This window comes from Prenolepis imparis, unplaced genomic scaffold, assembly GCF_030444845.1.
Source record: "Prenolepis imparis isolate NDT839.2.m4 unplaced genomic scaffold, iyPreImpa1.0 SCAF_5, whole genome shotgun sequence".
Lineage (NCBI taxonomy): Eukaryota > Metazoa > Arthropoda > Insecta > Hymenoptera > Formicidae > Prenolepis > Prenolepis imparis.
Window position 1 is genome coordinate 12,764,052 of NW_028141163.1, and position 21,333 is coordinate 12,785,384.

At 32.2% G+C, this 21,333-nt stretch overlaps 1 protein-coding gene and 4 non-coding genes across 5 annotated transcripts in view; 1 reads left to right on the top strand and 4 right to left on the bottom strand.

Moving 5' to 3' along the window:
- The window catches only part of Alpha-man-ia (alpha-Mannosidase class I a), a 466,863-nt gene that overhangs the window by 262,905 nt on the left and 182,625 nt on the right, over positions 1-21,333 (bottom strand). The gene's annotated exons all lie outside the window — the stretch shown is intronic.
- Trnar-acg (transfer RNA arginine (anticodon ACG)) lies at positions 5,358-5,430 on the bottom strand. The gene has a single exon. It is a non-coding gene; the product is annotated as a tRNA-Arg (tRNA).
- On the top strand, positions 5,766-5,837 carry Trnae-uuc (transfer RNA glutamic acid (anticodon UUC)). The gene has a single exon. It is a non-coding gene; the product is annotated as a tRNA-Glu (tRNA).
- Trnai-aau (transfer RNA isoleucine (anticodon AAU)) lies at positions 6,681-6,754 on the bottom strand. The gene has a single exon. It is a non-coding gene; the product is annotated as a tRNA-Ile (tRNA).
- On the bottom strand, positions 6,831-6,904 carry Trnai-aau (transfer RNA isoleucine (anticodon AAU)). The gene has a single exon. It is a non-coding gene; the product is annotated as a tRNA-Ile (tRNA).

Here is a 21,333-nt window from a genome sequence, read left to right on the forward strand (position 1 = left end):
ATCAGAATATAAAAATGCAAAAAAAAAACAAGCAAGAAGAGCAACTATTAATACGTTCCGTTAGAAAATTAAAAATATATTTATGATAGTTATTTTAATAATAATTCTAATATAATAAATATATATATATTTTCTTTATCTGTCTCTTTCATAATAGATAAGTAAAGATAATATATATTGCATATATTGATAATCTATGTATATATAATATCTCATTTTCATCTCTTTTCTTTAATATTATATATAATTCTCTAAATAATTAATATAATAATTATTTTCTTTATCACAGTATATTTTTGAGGATTATTTTTGCCCGCACAATCTTCGCGCTCGACAACGCGATCTACACGGCACTTAAATTCAATCCTACGTCTACATTCTTCCCACGCAGCGGATCCAGATGTCTCACGTTGAAATAATTAAGTCGGTGCACCGCTCCACCGTGTAGAAAATTAGACGCGCCACGTGCGTGACGCACATACGCCCTCGCACGAAAATGAAATTAAAATCTCCGCGGCCCTTGCTCCGCGGCCATGCAAAATAATTTCCCTGCACACAGCGTCCCCGGAATATGCCACGGTATTTTAACTAGCTGAAAAGGGATTTAAATGATCCGGGCGGTCGCGGGAATTTAATACGCGCGCTCTCCTCTCTCGACGAGGGTGTTTCGTATTTTGGCCGGCTGCCAAATGCGATTTTCGCGTTATTTATCTTCCGCGAGGGAAAATGCGAGCATTCTCGCACGAGGATACGGGCCGAGCTCGTTCGCATCGATGTGTTACACGCATCACGTGTGCACTTGTTCCGCCGATTAAAAACTAACGACTCCGCGCGCGAGAGAAAAGCGCTAATGCCGAGCGAGAGATATTTAACACGTTTCCCCGTGCTTTGGTGTAATTAAACGCTTTTGTACCGTTTTCGCTGCTAATTCCCTGCCATTAATTTCGGATAATTTTCATCCGTAAAAAAGAGGCGAGATTTATACCGTTCTCTCTCTTTTGCAAAAATTACCGTGCGCCCGCGAAATACATATCGCATAGAAGAACATCTTTTTATATATTTTTTGACATTTTTTCCCATTCGTTTAACTTGTTAAGAGTCCCCGCTTAAAAGATCTAAAGAAATTACTTCCACGAGTGATCTAATTTTCTCGAAAGGGAAGAAAAGAAATCTCCCTTTTTACTGGGTTTCGCTCGAATCTCTAACCGGAAGTTTCGCGTACGTATTTCAGGACCGATGGATGTAGTTAAAATTCTTACAACGCGAAGGCAATCGGTAAATCAATAGAAATCAAGAGATCGGATGAGCAAACAGCGAGCCCCTGGCAAATTTCTGTCAATTCTATTACCGGATTTCTAACTCTTTGATGTACGGTAAATATTCTTGCGCGATGTATGTTTTTATGTCTACGGTTCCTCCACTATACGACTTAGGTCGTGCACGAGATACGCGAAATATTTTAATGTCAAGGACTCTCGAAAGTCTCGTTACCCTGCGGGTCTGTACCTCGACATTAGGGAAGATACTTGTTTAACAATGAACGCTTTTACGAGAATGTCACGTTGAGAACTCCACGAAGAATAAGGATTTTGTGGGGTGCATTTTAATGAACTCGAAAAAGGGATGAGAGAGGCAGAATGCAATTTTTATAGTAAGCAGAGCGTAAGAATTGATAATGACGAAAACGACGAAAAAAAAATCTCAATGTCGAATTATAATAACAAATGTAATGTTCAATCGCAGGTAAAATGTTATTTCAATATACGCGCGTCATGTTTCAACAAAATAAACGGGAAATTGCGGGAGTGATGTAATATCGTCATCATAATTTCTTGATACGATGTTTACGAAGGCTTCTCTTTAGAGAGTACCGAAATTTCCTAGAAAATTTATAAGCGCAATCTCGGGAGAAATTTCTGAAAGACCTCAGGTAATTCTAAGGTCTAATATAAGTTTTACTCGTCCTCTTCTCTTCTCACAGCCTCATATATATGTACAAGCGGAAGACTTATTTAACGGTGGATGCTCTTACGAGAGTGCAAGTCGAGAATCAGGAAGGCCAAGACTGTCGTAAATGAATGTTGACGAGCTTTTGAGGAACAACGAAAGAAGGCTTCGAAAGGATAACGGTGTTTTTGCGCGACGATAAAATATTTGTGAAATATTTTCTATTATTATATTTGCGCACTAATATATGCACCATCCATCATAACATGATAATGATATTATCTTAATGATAAAAAAATTTCAAATTCTTTTTATAGATATAAACACAAAGTTTAAATTTCAGGATGTACTAAAAGCAATATAATTATTATAATATAGTTGCATATATATTTGTTCTCGCACCGTTCAATATTTATCATCATCTGATCTGAGCCTATTTTTGCGAGAGTTGATTTACTGCTGTCGATGCATTTATCCATCATTAGCGGAACATCTGTCCGTTCTCGAAAACACGTTTCGCACAGCGTACCTATACCTGTACGACGACTAAAAGCTTCGAGAAAGCCGCCTCGTCGCCGTCGAACACGGATGGACCGGCTCGCGCAGGGAGATTGATGCGTTCCGGGGCGGAAAAAACAACTTGCGTGGGATGCATTTGTTCGGGGGTTTTAGGTGAAGAAAAAAAAACTGCTCCCGCTAAAACGACCGGGAGAAAAGTTTCCGCGGGAGAGAGGTTGGAGAAAGGGAGCAAATGACGAAGGTCGCGAAAACGGGTATACTAACTTTCTTTGGGGGATACTGAGGGATGATGTGGCGAGTGGAAAAAAGTCTTTCAGAAAGGTTCTTTTCGACGGTCAAACATTGTGTTCTTTGTACGTTTCTCGCTCACGTGTCCTCCCTTACAATAACTATATACAACGTATAGGAATCTTTAAAGAAATCGATGCTTGCAAACACGAAATTTTTATGGAAATAACAATGCGAAGCTGAATCGTGAAATGAGAAAAGGAAAAATATTTAGCATACATGACTATTGAAGTTATAAACTTCTGTTAGAACAAACGTGTAGAATGCTACAGAAGTTTTATAATTAAACAATGTAACAGAGTTCTGAACAATCTTATAATTAGGTACGCGCTAAACATATATCCAATTAAAAAATGCATGTATAATATCATGTTTTTCTGTTTAATATTTTTAATATTATTATATTATATGCGCGGTAATTTTTCACGATACATTGGAAACAAAAATTGAACTTGGAAAACTATGACTAAAGTACTTTGTAAATAAAGCGAAAAATTAATCCTTTCTTTTCGCCGAAAAATCAATATTTAAGTACATAAACTACATTAATATAATGTTATGTGGTTTAGCGTAGTAGATTTTGATGCGGAAAAAAACATCGCTCGACGTGGCAAATTTTCTATTTTTTTTTCGCAATTTATTTTGCACGTTTCGCGTTGCCTATAAACCAATTCGCCAAAAATTCTGGAGGAATTCCAGAGGGTTCCAAACAATTTCGAAAAATGATCGGCCATTGTTCATCGCTCGGGTTACCAATTTCTCGCGCTTTTCCCTGTGGATTCATAAAGCATCCCTCTCTCTCTTTGCAATAATATCAAACATATTACCGACGTTCAGCATGCGATTTGTGCCAGCGGATGGCAAAATGATTGTTTTATGAGTAGTTCTATTGCCTCGTTCGTTGAATTTTCCTAAAATATGAGCAAAACATTACTCGTAATATCCAAAAGAGTCCATAATGCAAAACGATCCAAAAGACATTTACCAGCAAGTGCATAATGCAAATCCGTTTTTAATGATAAAAATTGTCATCGGTCTGATGTTGAGTCAATACAGAGATGCTCTGCTATTACATATTTTACATATATATGCGCTAACATTTGTATCTATGTAAACTGATCAAATATAATCGGGTAAAAAAATTATATATGGCAATACGAAGCAGATTGATTCTTAATATTTATTCTAAAATCGACCAATTTCTATAATTTTCATATAAATCAGAAACAAAGAGAGAAAGAGAAGGGAGGAATAATAGGAGAAAGAAATCACTTTTCTATTCTATATCATTTCCATATCTGATAAAAGAATATTTGTTCTTTTTTTTTCATCAATATGAATCTCGCAAATACTTGTAACCGATTTACCTTTGCAAATTAAAAAAAAAAATTTTTTTAATCCGTTTTTTAATCCGGAATTCGAAATCCGCTCTCGATTTCCTCGATGTACACAGTACTTTAATTTCTAAAATACAGTTAGGATTTAAACATTATAAAAGATAGATCAAATAATCGCTTAATACGTTATAAATCATACATACATCGTACATACAAGTCAATTTTTTCGTTATTATATTGAATCTGTCAAGGTGCAGTCTAATAGAAAAAAAATCACTGGAGCGCATCATTTGGTTTTGTAAAATGCGAATATTTGACAATTGCTTTATTGTGCACTGCATAAAACTGCCTCAAACCAGCGCTGGCTATTCGACAAGCTCTTTCTTTGAATATCATTCATTCCGCAAAGCGTGTATCGAGAATGAATTATGGTGAATAAACCGGGACAAGGACCGCCCAGTCGAGATCAGCCGCACATATTTACGAGAATATATGTACGTATATACGTACATATATCTACTTCGGATAGGCGTCAAATGCAAGGGAGTCCAATGACTATGGAAGCAAGAAGATTCAATCTGTTTTCTGGCGTCGCTTTATTAAATGATTTAATACAGGCGCGAATTGCACAAGTAAATATTTTAAAGCAACAAATATATAAATTAAAACTGGATACACTTCGTTCTGTAAAACAAAATATTATTACAGTTTCTTGTAATCTTGGCGTAGAGTGCACAAAAATATCATATGTGATAAACAGAAAAAATTGAACAATATTTCTTGTCTCTTATTAAAATATTCCTCAATAAATACTATATATAGCGAGTAATACTTTTTTCTTTCAATCTTAATAAATTGTTTCTTAATAAGTTCTCTGCGTAAATTTAGCAAAGAATTGGTATATTAATAAAAATATCAAGATACACACATTACTCAATTTTTTACATATTTATCGCAAACTTTTTCTTTAATTTCTTTGATTTTTTTCTATGATTTGCGTTATAAAATTGTAATATTACGTTTTATGAAAATAAAAAGAAACTATAATTTTAATGCAATTTATATATTTGTTGACACATTTTCTCTCGTGCTATTTCGTGCTATATTACGTTAGTTAATAAAGTGGAAATAAAAAGATTTGCATAAAAACAATTAAAACATTTGAACAAAATACATATTTTTTTTAAAACCACAAGTAAATTATATTGTACTCATTCTGTTTTATAAAATTTTTTATTTAAGAGCGAATTTTGCAAAAAGATATATCGATCCTGCCAGGATTCGAACCTGGAATCTTCTGATCCGTAGTCAGACGCGTTATCCGTTGCGCCACAGGACCATCGAACACCGATGGTCCACACCTTCTATACACTGTATAATTTTTTTCTCTCTAAATATTATTTTAATAAATATATCAAATAATAGAAACATTTCTCCTCTTAAATAAGATATACACTACACTTTTTCTTACACACGGAATAGCTTTTTTAAATATATTCTGCTAATATTTAATACACCTAGGAATTAATACTGTTTTGGCAATGTAAAATAATGATCTGTCATTTTAACATAATATTATAAATTATATGTCAAAGTAAATTTAATTGTCAATTCAAGTATTATTTGCAGTAATATAAGATTCTAGAACCGGCTTGTAAGATAGTCTTACAAGAATCCGGTATGGTCTAGTGGCTAGGATACCTGGCTTTCACCCAGGAGGCTCGGGTTCGATTCCCGGTACCGGAATTATTTTTTTACAAATTTTATAAAACAAAATTTTTAAAAGAATATGAATAAATTTCATATAAATTTGTGTATTTTCTAAATCTTTTTTTTACCTTCAATATTTTATTCAGCACATGTGTGTAAGTAAAAGACTGCGATCAATAAGTACGATCACGCTCGCGAAAGAAACGAAAAACTTCACGGAGTAAATAAGGCATGGCTATTGCTTTTCTCGATGAAAAAACTTTTTCCTATTCCGGAAACCACGTCTACTATTCTCCAACACTGTCCCAAAACGGCCTCATTAACGCCTCGACACAAACAAGCCGCGTTGAAAAAAGTTACTCAATTAGAGCTTTAGGTCGTTCCAAAACTTGCTTCGTACTCAGCCAAAACTCAAATTCTTTCTTCTCTTCTTTCGCTCTATCGAACTCGAGCATTTTGGGTGAAAGCCAGGTATCTTACTTAGCCACTAGATTATACTGGATTATTGTAAGACTGTTTTGTACAACCGGATCTACAATTTTATATTACTGCAAATAGTTTATACTTTTATATATACTGCTTCTTTCGCAATCATAGTATGTATTTCTTTCAAAGTTCAGAACATCATGATTATGTTCGTCAAACTTGTTGATGTGATCAGTCGCACAGATAACTATGGAACAATAAAAGAAAAAAAGATACAAAAAGAAAAAAGAACACTTGCATTTTTTTAAATCAATGGCCAAATTTTAATTAGCATATTAGCTAGGAAATTCGAAAAGCTTTTAAATATATTTTTAATTTTTACATATTAAAATAAAAGTATAATTAAAAAATATACTTATTACTTAAAAATATTATAATTTATGCAAAAAAACATGGCCCATGAGGGGATCGAACCCGCGACCTTCGCGTTATTAGCACGACGCTCTAACCAACTGAGCTAATGGGCCAACTTATCCCAGACTTGTTTGTATAAGTTCTTAAAGAATTTATATTTATTACTTATAATTAATATGCAAAAAATTTTGGCCCATGAGGGGATCGAACCCGCGACCTTCGCGTTATTAGCACGACGCTCTAACCAACTGAGCTAATGGGCCAACTTATCCCACACTTGTCCCCTTTCTAAAAAAGGCATGTTATTGACATTGTTGTCCCTTTTCCGCGATGCTGATTGGCTCTCTGTCGATACGCGTTGTGTTATATTCGTAGCATCGAAAGGCTGTCATCACGAGGGTTAGCAGTTAGCAGTTTGACAGTTAGTCCAAAATAAAATAAAATAAAATAATAATATGTTTTAAATAATATGTTATAATACTTTAAACTTGATTATTATTTTTGACATTCGCCTTATGTGTTATATTTGTAGCATGGAGAGGCTGTCATCGTGAGGGTTAGCAGTTAGCAGTTTGACAGTTAGTCCAAAATAAAATTAAATAAAATAATGACATGTTTTAAATATGTTATAATACTTTAAATTTTGATTAATATTTTTGCGGAAAAGAGGCAACAATACTTGCGAGAATCGATTTAATATGTCTTTTTTAGAAAAAGACTAGAATAACACAAGCGCGCGTTATGCCATTTCTCGATTTTATTAAAAAAAGTATGATGTATTTATATAAAGTTTGTTTAAACTTCATTAATATTTTTTTACAGAAATCAGATGATTAAAGCATTACATTGCCAATTAAATTTTGAATAAAAATATGTTATAAAAATTAAAATGATATATAATTCCTTAAATTCGATTAATATTTTTTGACAGATATCAGCTGATAGCTGTTATAAATATTAATCGAGTTTAAGGAATTATATATTACATTATTTAAAACATATTATTTTAAATGTTATAACATATTCTTATTTTAAAAATTAATTAGCAAATTAACGTTTTAATCAGCTGATTTCTGTAACAAAAATATTAATCGAGGATAAGATATTACAACATATTATTTACAATATATTGCTATTTTAATTTTTATAACATATTACTATTTTAAAATTTAATTACCTTACTATATTAATATTTTCTAATATATTTATTTAATTAAGAAGTAGTATATTTATTAAGTAAAGAATAGAAGTGAGACATGAATACAAATTTACAATTAAGGTTTCGTAGATATAATTATTAAAACAAAAATTATTTTCTTAATTAGAGTCACAAATATATATCGTCCGACACTTTTCGATAATCTTGATATAATTCGAATTCCGAATGCGCAGTAGAAATGAGTTTCGACATATATTACCGCGATATATGCATGCAGTCACGCATAACTCGTGATAATGTGCAGACAATGTACTGTTAAAATGTATATAAGATTAATTTTTTGCACGTATTGAAATATCGAAAATTAAAATTTTTAAGCCGCAAATCCCATACGGCGCAGATTTATATAACGCATATTGGACCAAAAAGATAGTACGCTGGTATGCTTATGGTACAAAGATAATCTGCAAACAATACACTATTGAAATATATATACGATGAATTTTTGGCTCGCCTTAAAATATTAGAAATCGATACTTTTTTACAGTTGACCCTATGCGACGCAATCTTATTTTATGTATATCATATTAAAAAATTTGTACGCTGGTGACTGTTTGGTACCAAATGATTCTGTAATCAATGTACTATTAAAATGTATAATCGATGAATTTTTGGCTCGTCTTAAAATATTAGAAATTGATACATTTATGCCGCTGACCCTATGCGACGCATCCTTAATTTATGTATAGCAAATGAAAAAGTTTGTACGCTGTTGTCTGCTTGGTACCAAATGATTCTGTAATCAATGTACTATTAAAATGTATAATCGATGAATTTTTGGCTCGTCTTAAAATATTGGAAATCGATACTTTTTACCGCTGACCCTGTGCGATGCGTACTTATTTTATGTTTATCGTATTAAAAAATTTGTACGCTGGTGTCTGCATGGTACCAAAACATTCTGTAATCAATGTACTATTCAAATGTATACTCGATGAATTTTTGGCTCGTCTTAAAATATTAGAAATCGATACTTTTTTGACGCGGACCCTGTGCGACGCATACTTATTTTGTTTATCGTATTAAAAAATTTGTACGCTGGTGTCTGTTTGGTACCAAATGATTCTGTAATCAATGTACTATTAAAATGTATAATCGATGATTTTTGGCTCGTCTTAACATATTAGAAATCGATACTTTTTTACCGCTGACCCTATGCGACGCAACATTATTTTATGTGTATCAAGTTAAAAAATTTGTACGCTGGTGTCTGTTTGGTACCAAATGATTCTGTAATAAATATACTATTAAAATGTATAATCGATAAATTTTTGGCTCGTCTTAAAATATTAGAAATCGATACTTTTTTACCGCTGACCCTATGCGACGCAACATTATTTTATGTGTATCAAGTTAAAAAATTTGTACGCTGGTGTCTGTTTGGTACCAAATGATTCTGTAATAAATATACTATTAAAATGTATAATCGATAAATTTTTGGCTCGTCTTAATATATTAGATATCGATACTTTTTTACCGCTGACCCTATGCGACGCAACATTATTTTATGTGTATCAAGTTAAAAAATTTGTACGCTGGTGTCTGTTTGGTACCAAATGATTCTGTAATCAATGTACTATTAAAATGTATAATCGATGAATTTTTGGCTCGTCTCAAAATATTAGAAATCGATACTTTTTTGACGCGGACCCTATGCGACGCATACTTATTTTATGTTTATCGTATTAAAAAATTTGTATGCTGTTGTCTGCTTGGTACCAAAAGATTCTGTTATCAATGTACTATTAAAATGTATAATCGATGAATTTTTGGCTCGTCTTAAAATATTAGAAATCGATACTTTTTTACCGCTGACCCTGTGCGACGCAACATTATTTTATGTGTATCAAGTTAAAAAATTTGTACGCTGGTGTCTGTTTGGTACCAAATGATTCTGTAATAAATATACTATTAAAATGTATAATCGATAAATTTTTGGCTCGTCTTAAAATATTAGAAATCGATACTTTTTTACCGCTGAGCCTATGCGACGCAACATTATTTTATGTGTATCAAGTTAAAAAATTTGTACGCTGGTGTCTGTTTGGTACCAAATGATTCTGTAATAAATATACTATTAAAATGTATAATCGATAAATTTTTGGCTCGTCTTAATATATTAGATATCGATACTTTTTTACCGCTGACCCTATGCGACGCAACATTATTTTATGTGTATCAAGTTAAAAAATTTGTACGCTGGTGTCTGTTTGGTACCAAATGATTCTGTAATCAATGTATTATTAAAATGTATAATCGATGAATTTTTGGCTCGTCTCAAAATATTAGAAATCGATACTTTTTTGACGCGGACCCTGTGCGACGCATCCTTAATTTATGTTTATCGTATTAAAAAATTTGTACGCTGTTGTCTGCTTGGTACCAAAAGATTCTGTTATCAATGTACTATTAAAATGTATAATCGATGAATTTTTGGCTCGTCTTAAAATATTGGAAATCGATACTTTTTACCGCTGACCCTGTGCGACGCGTACTTATTTTATGTTTATCGTATTAAAAAATTTGTACGCTGGTGTCTGCATGGTACCAAAAGATTCTGTAATTAATGTACTATTAAAATGTATACTCGATGAATTTTTGGCTCGTCTTAAAATATTAGAAATCGATACTTTTTTGACGCGGACCCTGTGCAACGCGTACTTATTTTATGTTTATCGTATTAAAAAATTTGTACGCTGGTGTCTGCATGGTACCAAAAGATTCTGTAATCAATGTACTATTAATATGTATACTAAATGAATTTTTGGCTCGTCTTAAAATATTAGAAATCGATACTTTTTTGACGCGGACCCTGTGCGACGCGTACTTATTTTATGTTTATCGTATTAAAAAATTTGTACGCTGGTGTCTGCATGGTACCAAAAGATTCTGTAATCAATGTACTATTAAAATGTATACTCGATGAATTTTTGGCTCGTCTTAAAATAATAGAAATCGATACTTTTTTGACGCGGACCCTGTGCGACGCATCCTTATTTTATGTTTATCGTATTAAAAAATTTGTACGCTGTTGTCTGCTTTGTACCAAAAGATTCTGTAATCAATGTACTATTGAAATGTATAATCGATGAATTTTTGGCTCGTCTTAAAATATTGGAAATCGATACTTTTTACCGCTGACCCTGTGCGACGCGTACTTATTTTATGTTTATCAAGTTAAAAAATTTGTACGCTGGTGTCTGTTTGGTACCAAATGATTCTGTAATAAATATACTATTAAAATGTATAATCGATAAATTTTTGGCTCGTCTTAAAATATTGGAAATCGATACTTTTTACCGCTGACCCTGTGCGATGCGTACTTATTTTATGTTTATCGTATTAAAAAATTTGTACGCTGGTGTCTGCATGGTACCAAAACATTCTGTAATCAATGTACTATTCAAATGTATACTCGATGAATTTTTGGCTCGTCTTAAAATATTAGAAATCGATACTTTTTTGACGCGGACCCTGTGCGACGCATACTTATTTTGTTTATCGTATTAAAAAATTTGTACGCTGGTGTCTGTTTGGTACCAAATGATTCTGTAATCAATGTACTATTAAAATGTATAATCGATGATTTTTGGCTCGTCTTAACATATTAGAAATCGATACTTTTTTACCGCTGACCCTATGCGACGCAACATTATTTTATGTGTATCAAGTTAAAAAATTTGTACGCTGGTGTCTGTTTGGTACCAAATGATTCTGTAATAAATATACTATTAAAATGTATAATCGATAAATTTTTGGCTCGTCTTAAAATATTAGAAATCGATACTTTTTTACCGCTGACCCTATGCGACGCAACATTATTTTATGTGTATCAAGTTAAAAAATTTGTACGCTGGTGTCTGTTTGGTACCAAATGATTCTGTAATAAATATACTATTAAAATGTATAATCGATAAATTTTTGGCTCGTCTTAATATATTAGATATCGATACTTTTTTACCGCTGACCCTATGCGACGCAACATTATTTTATGTGTATCAAGTTAAAAAATTTGTACGCTGGTGTCTGTTTGGTACCAAATGATTCTGTAATCAATGTACTATTAAAATGTATAATCGATGAATTTTTGGCTCGTCTCAAAATATTAGAAATCGATACTTTTTTGACGCGGACCCTATGCGACGCATCCTTATTTTATGTTTATCGTATTAAAAAATTTGTATGCTGTTGTCTGCTTGGTACCAAAAGATTCTGTTATCAATGTACTATTAAAATGTATAATCGATGAATTTTTGGCTCGTCTTAAAATATTAGAAATCGATACTTTTTTACCGCTGACCCTGTGCGACGCAACATTATTTTATGTGTATCAAGTTAAAAAATTTGTACGCTGGTGTCTGTTTGGTACCAAATGATTCTGTAATAAATATACTATTAAAATGTATAATCGATAAATTTTTGGCTCGTCTTAAAATATTAGAAATCGATACTTTTTTACCGCTGAGCCTATGCGACGCAACATTATTTTATGTGTATCAAGTTAAAAAATTTGTACGCTGGTGTCTGTTTGGTACCAAATGATTCTGTAATAAATATACTATTAAAATGTATAATCGATAAATTTTTGGCTCGTCTTAATATATTAGATATCGATACTTTTTTACCGCTGACCCTATGCGACGCAACATTATTTTATGTGTATCAAGTTAAAAAATTTGTACGCTGGTGTCTGTTTGGTACCAAATGATTCTGTAATCAATGTATTATTAAAATGTATAATCGATGAATTTTTGGCTCGTCTCAAAATATTAGAAATCGATACTTTTTTGACGCGGACCCTGTGCGACGCATCCTTAATTTATGTTTATCGTATTAAAAAATTTGTACGCTGTTGTCTGCTTGGTACCAAAAGATTCTGTTATCAATGTACTATTAAAATGTATAATCGATGAATTTTTGGCTCGTCTTAAAATATTGGAAATCGATACTTTTTACCGCTGACCCTGTGCGACGCGTACTTATTTTATGTTTATCGTATTAAAAAATTTGTACGCTGGTGTCTGCATGGTACCAAAAGATTCTGTAATTAATGTACTATTAAAATGTATACTCGATGAATTTTTGGCTCGTCTTAAAATATTAGAAATCGATACTTTTTTGACGCGGACCCTGTGCAACGCGTACTTATTTTATGTTTATCGTATTAAAAAATTTGTACGCTGGTGTCTGCATGGTACCAAAAGATTCTGTAATCAATGTACTATTAATATGTATACTAAATGAATTTTTGGCTCGTCTTAAAATATTAGAAATCGATACTTTTTTGACGCGGACCCTGTGCGACGCGTACTTATTTTATGTTTATCGTATTAAAAAATTTGTACGCTGGTGTCTGCATGGTACCAAAAGATTCTGTAATCAATGTACTATTAAAATGTATACTCGATGAATTTTTGGCTCGTCTTAAAATAATAGAAATCGATACTTTTTTGACGCGGACCCTGTGCGACGCATCCTTATTTTATGTTTATCGTATTAAAAAATTTGTACGCTGTTGTCTGCTTTGTACCAAAAGATTCTGTAATCAATGTACTATTGAAATGTATAATCGATGAATTTTTGGCTCGTCTTAAAATATTGGAAATCGATACTTTTTACCGCTGACCCTGTGCGACGCGTACTTATTTTATGTTTATCAAGTTAAAAAATTTGTACGCTGGTGTCTGTTTGGTACCAAATGATTCTGTAATAAATATACTATTAAAATGTATAATCGATAAATTTTTGGCTCGTCTTAAAATATTAGAAATCGATACTTATTTACCGCTGACCCTATGCGACGCAACATTATTTTATGTGTATCAAGTTAAAAAATTTGTACGCTGGTGTCTGTTTGGTACCAAATGATTCTGTAATCAATGTACTATTAAAATGTATAATCGATAAATTTTTGGCTCGTCTTAAAATATTAGAAATTGATACTTTTTTACCGCTGACCCTATGCGACGCAACATTATTTTATGTGTATCAAGTTAAAAAATTTGTACGCTGGTGTCTGTTTGGTACCAAATGATTCTGTAATCAATGTACTATTAAAATGTATAATCGATGAATTTTTGGCTCGTCTTAAAATATTAGAAATCGATACTTTTTTGACGCGGACCCTGTGCGACGCATACTTATTTTATGTTTATCGTATTAAAAAATTTGTACGCTGGTGTCTGTTTGGTACCAAATGATTCTGTAATCAATGTACTATTAAAATGTATAATCGATGAATTTTTGGCTCGTCTTAAAATATTGGAAATCGATACTTTTTACCGCTGACCCTGTGCGACGCGTACTTATTTTATGTTTATCGTATTAAAAAATTTGTACGCTGGTGTCTGCATGGTACCAAAAGATTCTGTAATTAATGTACTATTAAAATGTATACTCGATGAATTTTTGCCTCGTCTTAAAATATTAGAAATCGATACTTTTTAGACGCGGACCCTGTGCGACGCATACTTATTTTATGTTTATCGTATTAAAAAATTTGTACGCTGTTGTCTGCTTGGTACCAAAAGATTCTGTTATCAATGTACTATTAAAAAGTATAATCGAGGAATTTTTGGCTCGTCTTAAAATATTAGAAATCGATACTTTTTTACCGCTGACCCTATGCGACGCAACATTATTATATGTGTATCAAGTTAAAAAATTTGTACGCTGGTGTCTGTTTGGTACCAAATGATTCTGTAATCAATGTATTATTAAAATATATAATCGATGAATTTTTGGCTCGTCTCAAAATATTAGAAATCGATACTTTTTTGACGCGGACCCTGTGCGACGCATCCTTATTTTATGTTTATCGTATTAAAAAATTTGTACGCTGTTGTCTGCTTGGTACCAAAAGATTCTGTTAGCAATGTACTATTAAAATGTATAATCGATGAATTTTTGGCTCGTCTTAAAATATTGGAAATCGATACTTTTTACCGCTGACCCTGTGCGACGCGTACTTATTTTATGTTTATCGTATTAAAAAATTTGTACGCTGGTGTCTGCATGGTACCAAAAGATTCTGTAATTAATGTACTATTAAAATGTATACTCGATGAATTTTTGGCTCGTCTTAAAATATTAGAAATCGATACTTTTTTGACGCGGACCCTGTGCGACGCATCCTTATTTTATGTTTATCGTATTAAAAAATTTGTACGCTGTTGTCTGCTTGGTACCAAAAGATTCTGTTATCAATGTACTATTAAAATGTATAATCGATGAATTTTTGGCTCGTCTTAAAATATTAGAAATCGATACTTTTTTGACGCGGACCCTGTGCGACGCATACATATTTTATGTTTATCGTATTAAAAAATTTGTACGCTGTTGTCTGTTTGGTACCAAATGATTCTGTAATCAATGTACTATTAAAATGTATAATCGATGAATTTTTGGCTCGTCTTAAAATATTAGAAATCGATACTTTTTTGACGCGGACCCTGTGCGACGCATCCTTATTTTATGTTTATCGTATTAAAAAATTTGTACGCTGTTGTCTGCTTGGTACCAAAAGATTCTGTTATCAATGTACTATTAAAATGTATAATCGATGAATTTTTGGCTCGTCTTAAAATATTAGAAATCGATACTTTTTTACCGCTGACCCTATGCGACGCAACATTATTTTATGTGTATCAAGTTAAAAAATTTGTACGCTGGTGTCTGTTTGGTACCAAATGATTCTGTAATAAATATACTATTAAAATGTATAATCGATAAAATTTTGGCTCGTCTTAAAATATTGGAAATCGATACTTTTTTACCGCTGACCCTATGCGACGCAACATTATTTTATGTGTATCAAGTTAAAAAATTTGTACGCTGGTGTCTGTTTGGTACCAAATGATTCTGTAATAAATATACTATTAAAATGTATAATCGATAAATTTTTGGCTCGTCTTAATATATTAGATATCGATACTTTTTTACCGCTAACCCTATGCGACGCAACATTATTTTATGTGTATCAAGTTAAAAAATTTGTACGCTGGTGTCTGTTTGGTACCAAATGATTCTGTAATCAATGTATTATTAAAATATATAATCGATGGATTTTTGGCTCGTCTCAAAATATTAGAAATCGATACTTTTTTGACGCGGACCCTGTGCGACGCATCCTTATTTTATGTTTATCGTATTAAAAAATTTGTACGCTGTTGTCTGCTTGGTACCAAAAGATTCTGTTATCAATGTACTATTAAAATGTATAATCGATGAATTTTTGGCTCGTCTTAAAATATTAGAAATCGATACTTTTTTACCGCTGACCCTATGCGACGCAACATTATTTTATGTGTATCAAGTTAAAAAATTTGTACGCTGGTGTCTGTTTGGTACCAAATGATTCTGTAATAAATATACTATTAAAATGTATAATCGATAAATTTTTGGCTCGTCTTAAAATATTGGAAATCGATACTTTTTTACCGCTGACCCTATGCGACGCAACATTATTTTATGTGTATCAAGTTAAAAAATTTGTACGCTGGTGTCTGTTTGGTACCAAATGATTCTGTAATAAATATACTATTAAAATGTATAATCGATAAATTTTTGGCTCGTCTTAATATATTAGATATCGATACTTTTTTACCGCTAACCCTATGCGACGCAACATTATTTTATGTGTATCAAGTTAAAAAATTTGTACGCTGGTGTCTGTTTGGTACCAAATGATTCTGTAATCAATGTATTATTAAAATATATAATCGATGGATTTTTGGCTCGTCTCAAAATATTAGAAATCGATACTTTTTTGACGCGGACCCTGTGCGACGCATCCTTATTTTATGTTTATCGTATTAAAAAATTTGTACGCTGTTGTCTGCTTGGTACCAAAAGATTCTGTTATCAATGTACTATTAAAATGTATAATCGATGAATTTTTGGCTCGTCTTAAAATATTAGAAATCGATACTTTTTTGACGCGGACCCTGTGCGACGCATACATATTTTATGTTTATCGTATTAAAAAATTTGTACGCTGGTGTCTGTTTGGTACCAAATGATTCTGTAATCAATGTACTATTAAAATGTATAATCGATAAATTTTTGGCTCGTCTTAATATATTAGATATCGATACTTTTTTACCGCTGACCCTATGCGACGCAACATTATTTTATGTGTATCAAGTTAAAAAATTTGTACGCTGGTGTCTGTTTGGTACCAAATGATTCTGTAATCAATGTATTATTAAAATGTATAATCGATGAATTTTTGGCTCGTCTCAAAATATTAGAAATCGATACTTTTTTGACGCGGACCCTGTGCGACGCATCCTTAATTTATGTTTATCGTATTAAAAAATTTGTACGCTGTTGTCTGCTTGGTACCAAAAGATTCTGTTATCAATGTACTATTAAAATGTATAATCGATGAATTTTTGGCTCGTCTTAAAATATTGGAAATCGATACTTTTTACCGCTGACCCTGTGCGACGCGTACTTATTTTATGTTTATCGTATTAAAAAATTTGTACGCTGGTGTCTGCATGGTACCAAAAGATTCTGTAATTAATGTACTATTAAAATGTATACTCGATGAATTTTTGGCTCGTCTTAAAATATTAGAAATCGATACTTTTTTGACGCGGACCCTGTGCAACGCGTACTTATTTTATGTTTATCGTATTAAAAAATTTGTACGCTGGTGTCTGCATGGTACCAAAAGATTCTGTAATCAATGTACTATTAATATGTATACTAAATGAATTTTTGGCTCGTCTTAAAATATTAGAAATCGATACTTTTTTGACGCGGACCCTGTGCGACGCGTACTTATTTTATGTTTATCGTATTAAAAAATTTGTACGCTGGTGTCTGCATGGTACCAAAAGATTCTGTAATCAATGTACTATTAAAATGTATACTCGATGAATTTTTGGCTCGTCTTAAAATAATAGAAATCGATACTTTTTTGACGCGGACCCTGTGCGACGCATCCTTATTTTATGTTTATCGTATTAAAAAATTTGTACGCTGTTGTCTGCTTTGTACCAAAAGATTCTGTAATCAATGTACTATTGAAATGTATAATCGATGAATTTTTGGCTCGTCTTAAAATATTGGAAATCGATACTTTTTACCGCTGACCCTGTGCGACGCGTACTTATTTTATGTTTATCAAGTTAAAAAATTTGTACGCTGGTGTCTGTTTGGTACCAAATGATTCTGTAATAAATATACTATTAAAATGTATAATCGATAAATTTTTGGCTCGTCTTAAAATATTAGAAATCGATACTTATTTACCGCTGACCCTATGCGACGCAACATTATTTTATGTGTATCAAGTTAAAAAATTTGTACGCTGGTGTCTGTTTGGTACTAAATGATTCTGTAATCAATGTACTATTAAAATGTATAATCGATAAATTTTTGGCTCGTCTTAAAATATTAGAAATCGATACTTTTTTACCGCTGACCCTATGCGACGCAACATTATTTTATGTGTATCAAGTTAAAAAATTTGTACGCTGGTGTCTGTTTGGTACCAAATGATTCTGTAATCAATGTACTATTAAAATGTATAATCGATGAATTTTTGGCTCGTCTTAAAATATTAGAAATCGATACTTTTTTGACGCGGACCCTGTGCGACGCATACTTATTTTATGTTTATCGTATTAAAAAATTTGTACTCTGGTGTCTGTTTGGTACCAAATGATTCTGTAATCAATGTACTATTAAAATGTATAATCGATGAATTTTTGGCTCGTCTTAAAATATTGGAAATCGATACTTTTTACCGCTGACCCTGTGCGACGCGTACTTATTTTATGTTTATCGTATTAAAAAATTTGTACGCTGGTGTCTGCATGGTACCAAAAGATTCTGTAATTAATGTACTATTAAAATGTATACTCGATGAATTTTTGCCTCGTCTTAAAATATTAGAAATCGATACTTTTTAGACGCGGACCCTGTGCGACGCATACTTATTTTATGTTTATCGTATTAAAAAATTTGTACGCTGTTGTCTGCTTGGTACCAAAAGATTCTGTTATCAATGTACTATTAAAATGTATAATCGATGAATTTTTGGCTCGTCTTAAAATATTAGAAATCGATACTTTATTACCGCTGACCCTATGCGACGCAACATTATTATATGTGTATCAAGTTAAAAAATTTGTACGCTGGTGTCTGTTTGGTACCAAATGATTCTGTAATCAATGTATTATTAAAATATATAATCGATGAATTTTTGGCTCGTCTCAAAATATTAGAAATCGATACTTTTTTGACGCGGACCCTGTGCGACGCATCCTTATTTTATGTTTATCGTATTAAAAAATTTGTACGCTGTTGTCTGCTTGGTACCAAAAGATTCTGTTAGCAATGTACTATTAAAATGTATAATCGATGAATTTTTGGCTCGTCTTAAAATATTGGAAATCGATACTTTTTACCGCTGACCCTGTGCGACGCGTACTTATTTTATGTTTATCGTATTAAAAAATTTGTACGCTGGTGTCTGCATGGTACCAAAAGATTCTGTAATTAATGTACTATTAAAATGTATACTCGATGAATTTTTGCCTCGTCTTAAAATATTAGAAATCGATACTTTTTAGACGCGGACCCTGTGCGACGCATCCTTAATTTATGTTTATCGTATTAAAAAATTTGTACGCTGTTGTCTGCTTGGTACCAAAAGATTCTGTTATCAATGTACTATTAAAATGTATAATCGATGAATTTTTGGCTCGTCTTAAAATATTGGAAATCGATACTTTTTACCGCTGACCCTGTGCGACGCGTACTTATTTTATGTTTATCGTATTAAAAAATTTGTACGCTGGTGTCTGCATGGTACCAAAAGATTCTGTAATTAATGTACTATTAAAATGTATACTCGATGAATTTTTGGCTCGTCTTAAAATATTAGAAATCGATACTTTTTTGACGCGGACCCTGTGCAACGCGTACTTATTTTATGTTTATCGTATTAAAAAATTTGTACGCTGGTGTCTGCATGGTACCAAAAGATTCTGTAATCAATGTACTATTAATATGTATACTAAATGAATTTTTGGCTCGTCTTAAAATATTAGAAATCGATACTTTTTTGACGCGGACCCTGTGCGACGCGTACTTATTTTATGTTTATCGTATTAAAAAATTTGTACGCTGGTGTCTGCATGGTACCAAAAGATTCTGTAATCAATGTACTATTAAAATGTATACTCGATGAATTTTTGGCTCGTCTTAAAATAATAGAAATCGATACTTTTTTGACGCGGACCCTGTGCGACGCATCCTTATTTTATGTTTATCGTATTAAAAAATTTGTACGCTGTTGTCTGCTTTGTACCAAAAGATTCTGTAATCAATGTACTATTGAAATGTATAATCGATGAATTTTTGGCTCGTCTTAAAATATTGGAAATCGATACTTTTTACCGCTGACCCTGTGCGACGCGTACTTATTTTATGTTTATCAAGTTAAAAAATTTGTACGCTGGTGTCTGTTTGGTACCAAATGATTCTGTAATAAATATACTATTAAAATGTATAATCGATAAATTTTTGGCTCGTCTTAAAATATTAGAAATCGATACTTATTTACCGCTGACCCTATGCGACGCAACATTATTTTATGTGTATCAAGTTAAAAAATTTGTACGCTGGTGTCTGTTTGGTACTAAATGATTCTGTAATCAATGTACTATTAAAATGTATAATCGATAAATTTTTGGCTCGTCTTAAAATATTAGAAATCGATACTTTTTTACCGCTGACCCTATGCGACGCAACATTATTTTATGTGTATCAAGTTAAAAAATTTGTACGCTGGTGTCTGTTTGGTACCAAATGATTCTGTAATCAATGTACTATTAAAATGTATAATCGATGAATTTTTGGCTCGTCTTAAAATATTAGAAATCGATACTTTTTTGACGCGGACCCTGTGCGACGCATACTTATTTTATGTTTATCGTATTAAAAAATTTGTACGCTGGTGTCTGTTTGGTACCAAATGATTCTGTAATCAATGTACTATTAAAATGTATAATCGATGAATTTTTGGCTCGTCTTAAAATATTGGAAATCGATACTTTTTACCGCTGACCCTGTGCGACGCGTACTTATTTTATGTTTATCGTATTAAAAAATTTGTACGCTGGTGTCTGCATGGTACCAAAAGATTCTGTAATTAATGTACTATTAAAATGTATACTCGATGAATTTTTGCCTCGTCTTAAAATATTAGAAATCGATACTTTTTAGACGCGGACCCTGTGCGACGCATACTTATTTTATGTTTATCGTATTAAAAAATTTGTACGCTGTTGTCTGCTTGGTACCAAAAGATTCTGTTATCAATGTACTATTAAAATGTATAATCGATGAATTTTTGGCTCGTCTTAAAATATTAGAAATCGATACTTTATTACCGCTGACCCTATGCGACGCAACATTATTATATGTGTATCAAGTTAAAAAATTTGTACGCTG